General features: G+C 38.8%; 1 long non-coding RNA gene across 1 annotated transcript; it reads left to right on the forward strand.

Moving 5' to 3' along the window:
• The first annotated feature begins 83 nt into the window (after positions 1-83).
• LOC147483638 (uncharacterized) lies at positions 84-842 on the forward strand. Its single transcript, XR_015205850.1, has 2 exons — positions 84-222; positions 329-842. It is a non-coding gene; the product is annotated as an uncharacterized LOC147483638 (long non-coding RNA).
• Positions 843-12,792: the final 11,950 nt, after the last annotated feature.

Here is a 12,792-nt window from a genome sequence, read left to right on the forward strand (position 1 = left end):
ATATATATTATGTTAAAATAATTTGTAGTGTCATCTTTCTTCGAATTTGTGCAATTACTATATCGTCATTTCGCGCTAAGAAAGAAAAGGTAGAAGAGATTGGGGAGCTAGTAAGTATGGGAGAAGGAAGGACTGAAAAGTTGCTCTTTTCATCACCTTTAACTCCTGCTTACTTGGAAGGCTAATGGGATGATAAAAAAAGGGTCAAGAAGAAATTGAAGAGTAAGTGTTTTCTAGCTTAGTTGGTAAAATCTTTGGGTGATGATACTAGAGGTATGGGTTCAAACCCCGCTACATATTATTGAGTTACTGATCTCTTTAAAAACAGGCTTGCCCACACATTTTTTAAGTGTCTTCTAGCTTCGTTGGTAAAACCTTTGGGTGATGATACCAGAGGTACTGATCTCTTTAAAAACAGGATTGCCCACACATTTTGCAAGTGCCGACTAGCAAAGTCGGTAAAACCTTTGGGTGATGATACCAAAGGTCTGGGGCTCGAACCACGCCAGCATCAAAGAGTTACTGATCTCAATCAAAAAATAATAATAATAAAAATAAAGAAGAAGAAGAAATTGAAGATGCTTGTCGTAGTTTTGAGAACTATTTAGTGATAGTGGAAGAAGGAAAGTTACGGGATATGATGGATGTGGAAGAGCTTCTATATTGTTGGAAGCATTTGAAGTGTCCTGTTTTTATTAATTTGGTTTGTACCTTTTATGGGGAGCTTTGTAAGGATTTGTTTTCAGGGCAAGATGATGACCATGTGTAAGAGTTAATAATGGTCTTGTATGATTATTTGATTCTTTTGTTGAGAACTTGAATTTAGAATGACCTTTTCTTTTGATTGTTATTGTTTGATTCTTTAGTATGTAAGAAGGAAAGGAAAATCATACAAACTTTTCAATGAAATCCAATGAAATCCTTCAGTATAATTAAGTTTTGAAATCCTTCAGTAAGTTTAAGCTGATTCTTCTTATAACGTTATACCATAAGGTGTTTTTGCTGAAAATGTTAATGTTGTTCACCTAGCCTTCAGAAGCTAAAGTCAAATTGCTCGAGGAGTATTTAAGACATACTCGAAGAGTTGTCATATTTTTAGGCAGACCCAATATAATTCATATGAATCGTGTTTAAACGAGTTCTTGAATCCATAGTAGTGGTGGGAGTGAACCAAATTAACGCGGCATACTCTATCAATCTCTGCCATTAACGCGACATACTCTATCAATCTCTGCCATTAACTAGTTTTGTAAGGACTGATAACCATCGAGAATAATCAGTTTATAAGTAACTTTCCCCTTTACCAGCAAGATGGCCAAGCCAAATGGCTAGTACATCAATAAAAGTTATGCTTATGTATCCTTCAGTATGAGAATCTCCCTCATATGTGCAAGTGTGCACTATGTTATACCTTGCTTCGAATATTGAAAAAAAAAATTATACCTTGCTTCATACATCAATAAAAGTAATGCTTATCTAAAAAAAAGGAAAAAGGAAAAAAACTTGTTCCGATTGCCATTATTAAAGGAGAGCTAGGTCCATGTTTCACTCCTTCAGACTGTGAGACAACAGAGAAACAATGGCAAACCATAGTTGCATCAATGGAACTGCAAATGCTTCTAAGTTCCCTTCACCTGTGCCTGTTATTGGTTTATACATAGCTGCAGCTTCTTTGGTGTGCATGCTATTGATGCTTTGTGATATCGTAGCTGGAATTAAGTGCTAAAAGCGATGGTTACCCCGCAAAGCTATTCGCACTCAATTCTGTTTCTCTAACTCTTCTTTCCATAGCAACTAAACTCCCCGTCGATCTGACAACCTCAATGCCGAGTGCCCAGGATCAGTTGTCTAAACTATGTGGGACTATCTTTATATGTGTCTGTATGGGTTTTCTCATGCCTTCTATTGGAAATAACAGGGATGCTGATATTTTTTCAAATTTGGTGTCCTTGAGCATTTTCGTCATATCCATAGTCGTAAACATCTCTATACAAATACATACTGGAGTTATTGTTGTATTCATCATAGAACATATCATAGTCTTGTGCTTTATGGTGCTATTGCTCTCAATGTTTTGGCAGATATATCCGGATATTAAAGAGGGTAAGAGCGACACCACTAGTCACTATAATAAGGTTATTAGAAAAGGGAGCATTAGCATGTTTAGTCGATTGAAGGGATGTTACAATTAAACTTTATTGCTATGATCCACAATTTACAATAAGCATAAACATGGTGTCTGCTGGTGTTGGCACAATCTGCCTGTTGTGTTTAGTAATCTTAATACAAGCTTTACTAAGATCTCTCATTTTGAAACGGGTAAAGTTTTGTTCTGGGATGTCTGATTATGACTGGTCTGTGCCAATAATAGTTGTCATCCAAATTCTGACAGTCATAGTTGGAACTTTCCCAATTGTCTTTAGATGGATAGCATTGTTTAGATGCATGGAATTCCTAAATGATTCGAATGATTCACCTCTTTATCCAATCTTGAAAAAGGGGGTGACTGTCTATAGATTATACAAGTTCTTAGCATGTTTATTCGATAGAATAGTCTGGATAGTGTCGCGGTTGATGGTGTTCCCAATAGTGCTAGTGCGTCACTTATTTGCTTCGTACATAGACGATATACGCCGCGATTATCTCCCTGGGCATGAAGTTAGAATTTTGGCTAGTGAGTATATTGTGCGAAAAAGTGTGGAAGATATAATCAGATTAAGGGAGGTTTGCTGCAGTGAGCCACTTACTAATCTACTGCAACTCTTTCGAAAATACCCAGACCACCCTGATTTTGATCTTAGAAGGGAATTTCAAAGGGAACATCCTTTCACTCTTCCAATGGTATTCCTTGTGAAAATTGCACAAGTTTCCTTACCAGGTAATCTCGTTGGATCTCTAGTACACGCATTCAGACAAGCCCAAGAAATCATTCTCTTCATTGACCAAACACTAATGCCACCAGCGGACCGGTTCGCAAAAGATTTGTGGAGATATGGCGACTTTAGTTGTCTCCTCCCTGAGGAGTATCGTCAACGTCAATCCGGTTTGCATCTGGATCTGATTCGTGCTCGTCAGATCCTTTCAAAATTGAATGCATCGGATCTCGACGTTAATTATCAAGTTCTTCTTCATCCCATTATTGATCGCATCCTTGCTGAAACCCCCTCAACGCTTGAAGATCTATATACATCTATAGAGCAATTGTTTGTCGAGATGTTGCATTGGGTTTTTAGACAACTACCGATTGCTATATTCGAAAGCTTGAGTGAGAGCCCAACTGAGGAGTTCGAAGAAAGAGTACGACTTGCCATGAAATTCCTCTTTCAAATCGAATCTTTGGACGATCATATTCAATGGTCACTTCCCGAAGGATCTGGTATCTCAGAGTTTCTAACGGATGAAGCTTCGACAGAGTCTGAAGGTCCACTGGCACGGCGGCTGAATGAGATTGGTCGGAGGCCTGCAGGGGAAACGGAAGTTTAAGGGGTGGAAAGGAAACTATTTTTTTTTGTTTTGTTTTTGTTTTTTTTTATTTTTTAAAATTTTTTTTATCTGAAGTGTAAAATCTAAAGTTTAATTAACTATTGGATTTCATTTGTTTGGAATTGTCACTTGGCATGTATATTTTTGTTTTTGTTCATTTTGCAGAATCTATATTCACTATAATCTATGTTCATTTTTGTTAGATCCCTTTTAACACAGTTGATGCAAGAGGTTTTACTGAAAATAATCTTCACCATGAATTCTAACTAATTTCTCCCCGCACTTTAGTGCAAAAGAGCGTGATGAATATGAATCAGTAGCGGATAAAGGTGTCTCCTTTCTGAAAGAGTGTGTGGGCTTAAAATAGAAGAGCAAAGAGAGAATGCTTATGTTTAGTTGGTTTCAGTTATTTTTCAAGGTAAGAAATAATCTAAGGTTAGAATGAAGATGGTTATTGGACAGAAATATTCTTTTGAAAAATTAATGGAAAGTAGGACAGTGTGGGTCGTAGTTCACTATAACTTGGTGTGACATGGGAGTTGATTGAAAGCTCAGGAGCTCAGGTTGTCAGTTGTCACACTGTTAAATTGTGCAAGGAGAAAAGACCGAGAGTTTTCTAGGTAATTACAAGAGGAATAGACTTAGGAGACAAGAGTTGATTAGGTGTATGCAATGAGTCGACACAGAAAAGACTGACCACATGACAACAAAATGTGATTGGTCCAGACAAGCAACTTAAACCACCTCAGAAAATGGGGGCCATTGTGAAGGGGTACCTCCAAGAGGAAATGGTCGTTTATATCCATCTTCTTCTTATACTCTAAATAACTCCAACACGAATTTATTCACTGCTTTAGAATCACCAGTATATTACAAACTAAGTTACTTTGTCACGGATACGAAGTGACTGATATCCTTGATTTCTTTAGGTTTTTGTTAATTCGTTCTTATTGAGTTATCATTGTCACGGTCAACATTTTGTAGCTATACTGAGGTTGACAATGTATAATTCATTATTTTGTGCTGTATACTCTATTTTCTTCGTTGATTTACATCTGTTGTGTGACATTGTAATTATAACTAGGTTTTTTCCAGTGTTTATTATTTTGTTGAATAGAACGAGATTGGTTCTATTCTTTGTTGCATTTGGACGAAGTTCTTAGTTCGATATGTTGTTTGAACATTTTTCCATAATGGATTATCTTTGTGTTTTTAGGTTCTGTTCTTCCAATTAAGGATATTACAAGTTGGTCTCACAATGTTGGGGCAAAAGTACTTGTAGATGCTTGTCAAAGTGTTCCACATATGGTGGTTGATGTGCAAAGTCTAGATGCCTATTTCCTTGTTATAGTTGCATCATCGCACAAGGTTCGTATAATCTAAAATGAGGCTTTAGAAACCTATTTCTACATGTATTTTAATTGTTGTTACTATGTTTCATCCCAATGATTATCCATACATGAAATTAAGTAAAAAATATGTCTCAGATGTGTGGGCCTACTGTGGATTTCCTATATGGCAAAAGTAAGGTCTTGTCTCAAGATGCCTCCTTTCCTAGGTAATCTTGGACTGAAACGGTTTTCTTAGTAAGAGATTTTAGCTGATATTCAAGTTTTAAGACTGGTTCTACCACAATGTGTAACTTGCTTTTTATGTTTCAAAGTGGTGGCTTAAATGATTTCGATGTATTCTTAGATCATTCCACTTATGTAGAATCGACCTCCTTCCGTGTTAGTGAATTTGTTTGGAGCCTAACATACACTAAACTGCAAATTGAATGGCTAGAATTGTGCACTACAAATTGAATGACTAGAATTGTGTTTGAAGTTAGAACCCATTATTTGATGAGTCACATAATTTAATTTGTAAAAGAGCACCGATATATATCTCTCGAGAAGATTGATATGGCCTAGGTTTCGCTGTCTAGAAAGTTCATTTGCCCAGTCATTTAATCGCTTGTTAACTATTCTTTTTCCCTTTTGCTTTCACACACCTATTGTCTTTCATTTTGGGTTAGGTTATTGACACCAAGTCTATGGTTTAATCACCCGCAGATCGTTGTTGCTCATCCGCCTACCCCATATTGGACAAATGGTCCGCTTTGTATGCATATTATTGTATTTATTTGATTGCTTAAATTCCTGAAGTGAACTGGTTTTAACAAGAACTTAGAAACTCTAATTGCTAAATCAAGACTTTATGATCGATCTTTTGTTTATAACAGAACATAACCTTTTTCCTTTTTTTTTTGTTGGCAATATCACATGCTTAGTAAGAACCTTGTGTGTAACAAAACTCGCTTTCACCTACTTACGACTTATATACGACTATACATAATGAATCCCAGGAAAGAAAATAGAAACTAGAAAATGTTTGATCTTACTATCAATCTCGACGAGATCTTTATTTGCTCAATTGTACCAGTTGAGGCGGGAACTCCCGCAATTGGGGAGGTTATAGGGCTTGGAGCGGCAATTGATTATTTGTCGGGATTGGCATGCAAAAGATCCATGATTATGAGGTGAGCAAATCCTTCCCACCCCCCACCTCTCTCTTTTCATCTCTATATGTTTCTAGTGATGTCACCTTGTTGGTATTTTGATTATTTACTTAATTTTAGAACTGCTTATTGGAAAGTATTATCCAAATCATCTCTTTGCTATAGCTGGCTGTCTTTTCAGCACTTAGTTATTGTTAAATATCCTTCTAAGTTATGGGATTGGAATTGAACAAGGAAAGAAAAAGAAAAATCGTTAGGTTTATCTATAATTTTAAGGTTAGAGACTTTAGAGAACGTTGTTAAAGTACTCCTTGCTCTGTGTCCATGCAGATAGAGTTGGTTACATATCTTCATGAAACCTTGCGCGTGATTCCCAACGCCCCAAGATATATGGCCCTGTTCCTTCAGAACATGTCAGTCGTGCTTTGCTCTTTGTTCGTTCAATGTTGAGAATATACATCCAAGTTCAATGTTGAGAATATACATCCAACAGACATTGCAACTTTTCTTGATCAAGAGGTAAGATTGTGAAACTTTTTCAAATTTAGTGAGAGACACTTGTATATTGTGTGTTACCTTCCTCTTTAGTCAATTTTTTGTTATGTCTCTAAATATCTATTATATCATTTGAGGAGACTGGAGAGCACTCGTGTCTTCATATTGTTACTGTATCTATCATTCTATCATATACTCCTTAGAGGTATTTTGTTGTGTATGTGTGAATGATAAAACACATTCTTATTATGGATATATATACACGTAACACATGTTAGCTACCTGCAAGTTTCTGACCTTCTTTGTTTTTTTGTTTCAGTATGGAGTGGCTATCCGATCAGGTCATCATTGCGCTCAACCTCTCCATCGATACTTGGGAATTAATGCAAGTGTGTGTGCTAGTTTTCACTTCTACAACACAAAAGATGTTGATGCATTCATTAGAGCCTTAAAGGGAACAATTGACTTCTTCATTTCCTCTTCATAACGGGTCTCCCATCTGAGTTTTGTACGTTGTTTGTGTTCAATTTATTCCTTACACTAGTGTTCTTTCATATATATTATGTTAAAATAATTTGTAGTGTCATCTTTCGAATTTGTGCAGTACTATCGTCATTTCGCGCTAAGAAAGAAAAGGTAGAAGAGATTGGGGAGTGTTTCGACCCCCACCTACGTGGCAAACGTCTATTAGTAGGGGTCTCTTTTTATTCATTTAATCAACAGGGCTAAAGCCCAATTTGCAATACCATGGATCAATGTACAGTCCCATTAACTCATGTGTCTAAGGCTGAACCTTAGCCACATGGCTTGCCACTTACGTACATTGATATATGTCCAGATTCATTTCTTATCAAAGAGATAATTATCAGTTGAGAGTTATAGTCTATCACAATTATTCAAGCTACAAGATTACTTGAGCTACAAGGACTCTCTACTCTACCTATATAAATACCACATTATTTTTCATAAGGAACTATGTGGAAACTTGATCCCTAGAGAATAGATCTTGGGTACGTAGGCAGCCATTTTTTTGTTCAGTTTCATCTCCCCCAACATCAAATTCCTCTGTTTCTTAGTGCGTTCTTTACCATTGCTCTCGTTGTGTTGAAGCAGTTTACTGCCGAAACATAATTGGCGCCGTCTATGGGGATTTTAGAATTCATTATCACGTGAAACAATCAAGATGGTAAGCACAAGAAGCAGACCAAATAGTCAACATATTCCTCCTGCTAACAAGAATCGCAACCCTCGAAATTCAAATCGGCCAATGCAAGAACCGTTAAACAATCAAGTTGCTCCTAGTAGTAGAATCAATTCTCAACATCCAATTGTAGCAGCGCCACTGCCACCTCAAAAGGCAGTACAAGTGCCGCCACCCCTAACAGTCTTACAACAAGAAAACCGACAAGTCAGTAATCCTCCATGCGGTCCGCCGTCTGTCCATGTCGATCCTTCCGGTTGACATGGATATGGACGTGGACATTACTCTCACACCAACTAACGGAAAAGGTGATAGTAACGGCACCAATTCACCCCTAATACGGTTCAGCGAAGTTACTGACGAGTCAAAAATTTAAATAGGAACTTGAGAAGGAAGCGGCAAAGAGGCAGAGGCCGGTGGACGATGCTGCAAATTCAACAACATCAAGGCGACCACGAAGGGACGCATGCCATTCCAGTGTATGGGACCGTCTTAAAGATACACTTCATCGCCCTCGAAGAACGTGTTATTTCTCAAACACAATCAACCCGATTACGCCTAAGAGTAATGACCCTATTACCCGTACTTATGGGGAGAATCGGATTGGCAAGGATAACTACTACCCTAGACATGTCCGATCTCAAATGGAAGATTTACCTCTGAGAAGCAATTTCAGGGAAGACCACCATCTGAGATATGTCCGACATGACTGAAAAGGCAGGCATCCCAGACAAGAACAACAAAACATGGAGAAGTGGTATAATTATACCGACCACCCGGCCAAGGGTGACTACCGGCCTAGACAGGCTGGTTACAGGGATAGACAAAGACAATCACCGGTCGGAGCTGATCGTGCGTACCGCCAAAGATCTCTAACTCCAATAAGAGATAATGGAAGGTCCTTCTCCACATGGTCACGACCGGGGGCGTCCAGTTGTTCTAGCCAATACTTTAACTCTAACAAAACAACAGTTGAAAGAGTTGATTGCAAAAGAACTTAACGGTAGATAGTCAAGGGATATAAGAATGAAAAACATGACAGTCAATGATGGCGTACTTGATAAGTTTTCGCTCGATATTCAGGAAGCTTACCACTATCCCGACTTCAAACAACCTGATTTTAAACTTTATGATGAGTCGGACGGAGATCCTGGCTTGCATGTTCTATCGTTCAAAAATAAGTTGGTGTTATGGGGTGGAGATGATCCGCTCATGTGTAAGCTCTTTCCATCAACTCTAAAGGGAGAAGCATTACGCTGGTTTAGTAAGTTGCCTTCAAGATCAATTCACCAATACAATAAACTAGAAAATCAGTTTGTTAATCGTTTCTGCCACAATTGCAAGACGCCAAAGGATGTCGACTCACTTTTGAACATCAAGCAACAACGTGGTGAAAAGTTACGTACTTTTGTTACTAGGTTCCGAAAGGCAGCAGCACCGCCGCCGGCGCTACCACAAACGGCGGTACAAACGCCTCCGAAAGAAGGCGTCACGCAAGAAAGTATAAGGAAAACCTTCATCCTAGACTGGATCGACCTGACAGGGAAGGCCAACCTCGCAGATTTGAGGAAAATCGCCATCCTAGATAGGTCCGACCAGACAGGGAAAGAAGGTGTCACGGAAGAAAGTATAAGAGAAACCTTCATCCTAGACTGGACCGACCTGACAGGGAAGGCCGATCTCGCAGATTTGAGAAAAACTGCCATCCCAGACAGGTCCGACCAGGCAGGGAAAAAATGTGTCACAGAAGCAACTAGAGGGAAGACCACAATCCCAGACAAACTACCGACCTAGATAGGCTGGTTACACGCAAAGAAAAAGACAATCTCCAGTCGGACCTGAACGTGTGTACCGCCTAAAATCTCTAACTCTTGTCAGAGGTAATGGCAGGTGTCATCTTCCACATAGGCTCAACCGGGGGCGTCTGTCTGTTTAAATCTTCTGGATAAAATGGATTTCACCCCACTTAACACAAAGTCCCCTTGATGATGTAACTTCCCACTCATCATAAAGTTCATCTGAACCTTAACGAACCTTAACGAAGCTTGTCTGATTCATCCGTATCTGTTGCCACGAATTTCCGAACTGGTGAACGCCACTTCGGGCTTCCAACGCCTATCTTTCATGGATGCTTCTTCAGGGTACTACCAGATATCTTTGAATGTGGATGACCAAGAGTTCACCGCCTTCATCACCGACCAAGGCATTTTCTGCTTCACTGTTATGCCTTTTGGTCTGAAAAATGCCGGTGCAACCTACCAAAAGTTTGTCAATAAAATTTTTTCCAATCTGCTTGGAAAAATAATGGAGGCTTATATCGATGATATAGTCGTTAAATCGCAGCATACTTGTGATCATCTTTTCGATCTTCAACTTGTTTTTGATAGGCTTACGAGTATAACATGAGACTTAATCCCACCAAATGTTCTTTTGGCCTCTCTTCTGGAAAAATTTTGGGATACCTCATGACTCGTATAGGTATTGAGGCTAATCGTGATCAGATACGTGCCGTTATTGATATGTCATCACCAAAAAAGAAGAAGAAAATTCAACGACTTACTGGTCGGCTTGCCGCTCTTCGTTAATTTATTTCTAAATATTCCGATCGTTGTCATCCCTTCTTCCAGACTTTAAAGGGGGCGGCAACTTGGAACATTGATTGTGAGATGGCATTGCAACAACTGGAGAAATACTTGGTCAGTCCTCCTATATTGACAAGTCCTTCAACGGGTCAACCCAGTGGCATATACCTGGCAGCTACAACTCAAGCTATTAGTGTTGTTCTTTTCATTGATGATGGTAGACCCGTCTTTTTTATCAGTAAGACTTTAACTGGAGCTGAGTCTCGTTATTCAAAGATAGAAAAAATTACACTTGCATTAGTTCATGTCGCTCGCCGATTGAAACCATACTTCCAGGGGAGGTTGGTCAAAATTATACAGAAAATCCCTTACGTAAGATCTTTCGTCATGCACAGGAATCAAGTAGATTAGCCGAATGGGAAAGTTATCTTAGTGCATATAGCATTGTCTTTGAAAGTAGTACTACTGAAAAACGACATGCTCTGGCTTCTTTGATAGTTAATTTTCCGATTGATGATTCTCCTATTGACGATTTCTTGCGCCAGGAAGAATCTATGGAAGATATTCTCGCCCAATAACTGGGGCTTAAGACCAACATGAAAATGCAATTCCTAATCCCATTGACCTATGGATTGTTTACTCGGATGGCTCCCCATAGTAAATGGTCCGGAATTGGATGCATTTTTGTTAAACCCGGGGGAGAAAAAAAATTGGGAAATCAGTGTGACTTGGCTTCGCCGCTTCAAATAACGGTTTGTATGAGGCGCCATTTGTGCCTTGAGAACGGCTTTGACACCGGGGCGCTTGACGCTCGGTTATACACGGATTCTCGCCTTGTTGCCAATCAGTTTGGTGGGTCTTTTGAAGCAAGAGATGAGTGTATGGCGGCTTATCTTAGTTTGATACATAGTCTTGCTCGACAATTTGATAGCATCTCTATCACTCAAAAACCCCGAAATGACTTACGTCATGCAGATTCATTGGCTTATCTCTCCGCCACCGTTAGAAGCGAAGGGTCAAGACACATCACTTTTGCAGTCATCTTTTCGTCAGTCTAAGTTTGAACGTTTTTACGCTCGCTTAGTTCGTTACTCTCACTATGAAAAAATCTGACGAAGTTACCACATTTAACTTCGCCAGTCTAAGTTTGAATGCTTTTACGCTCGCTTAGTTCGTTACTATCACTATAACAAAATCTGACAAAGTTACCACGTTTAGCTTCGTCAGTCTAAGTTTGAATGCTTTTACGCTCGCTTAGTTCGTTACTATCGCTACGACAAAATCTGACGAAGTTACCACGTGTAGCTTTGTCAGCATACGTTTGAACGCTTTTTTCGCTCGCTTCGTCCGTTACTATCACTACGACAAAATCTGACAAAGTTACCACGTTTAGCTTCGTCAGTCTAAGTTTGAATGTTTTTACGCTCGCTTAGTCCGTTACTATCACTACGACAAAATCTGACAAAGTTACCACGTTTAGCTTCGTCAGTCTAAGTTTGAATGTTTTTACGCTCGCTTAGTCCGTTACTATCACTACAATAATATCCGACTAAGTCACCGCGTTTCGTTTTGTCAGTCGAAGTTCGAACGTTTTTACACTCGCTTAGTCTAATTTTGCCGAGTTAAGTTAGCATTGGGGGCGTTTTTCTCTACATGGGGGCGTCTCCTTCTATTTCATTTCAACTACATAAATCAACAACATTGTCAATTTTCCACAGGTATGTTATCTGTCACAACAACAATATTCGATAGCGAACCTATACTTTATTTTTATTTTTCATCAAAAGAAGTTTTAGCTCTATGGTATTACATTCACACAATTACCTAATCAATTGTCTCTGTCAATTGTCTTACGGTTGTTCGATTAAATCTTCATTTTCTTCTTCGAAATCTACATTCGCTTCGCTTAGCGCTTTAGGTTAACTATTTTCCGCAGTCTTTTTTTCTAAGGCATTGTGTCGCTCTTTCTCAACGAAACTTCTATCAGCTTCTTTAATTCTTCTACGACATTAATTGACGTCTTTCTGTGCTAAACTTTTCTTCGTCGACTCTTTTTGAATATAATTTGCTCGTAATACCGCCGTTTCTCCGTGCAGCGAGAATTCGCATTACGTCACCTTTCTTCGCGAAAACTTTATCCAGCTTCATTATTTTTTATAAGGCATTAAGTCAAACAGTCTGAATGAAAAACTTTCCGAGCTAAACTTTCCGTCAGTTTCATTATTTTTCTAAGGCATTGTGCCGATCTTTCTACGACAATTTTCCGAGCGAAAATTTTCGTTAGCTTCATTATTTTTCTAAGGCATTGTCTTGATCTTTCTACGAAAAATTCTCCGAGCAAAAAATTTCGTCAGCTTCATTATTTTTTATAAGGCATTGGGCCGATCTTTCTACGAAAATTTTCCGAGCGAAAATTTTCGTCAGCTTTTTTATTTTTTCTAAGGCATTAAGCCGAACTTTTTGAGCAAAACTTTCCGCGGCTCGTACAACCGTCGTTTTTCCGTGCGGCAAAAATTCGCATTACGTTAACT

This window comes from Coptis chinensis, chromosome 8 (assembly GCF_015680905.1).
Source record: "Coptis chinensis isolate HL-2020 chromosome 8, ASM1568090v1, whole genome shotgun sequence".
Lineage (NCBI taxonomy): Eukaryota > Viridiplantae > Streptophyta > Magnoliopsida > Ranunculales > Ranunculaceae > Coptis > Coptis chinensis.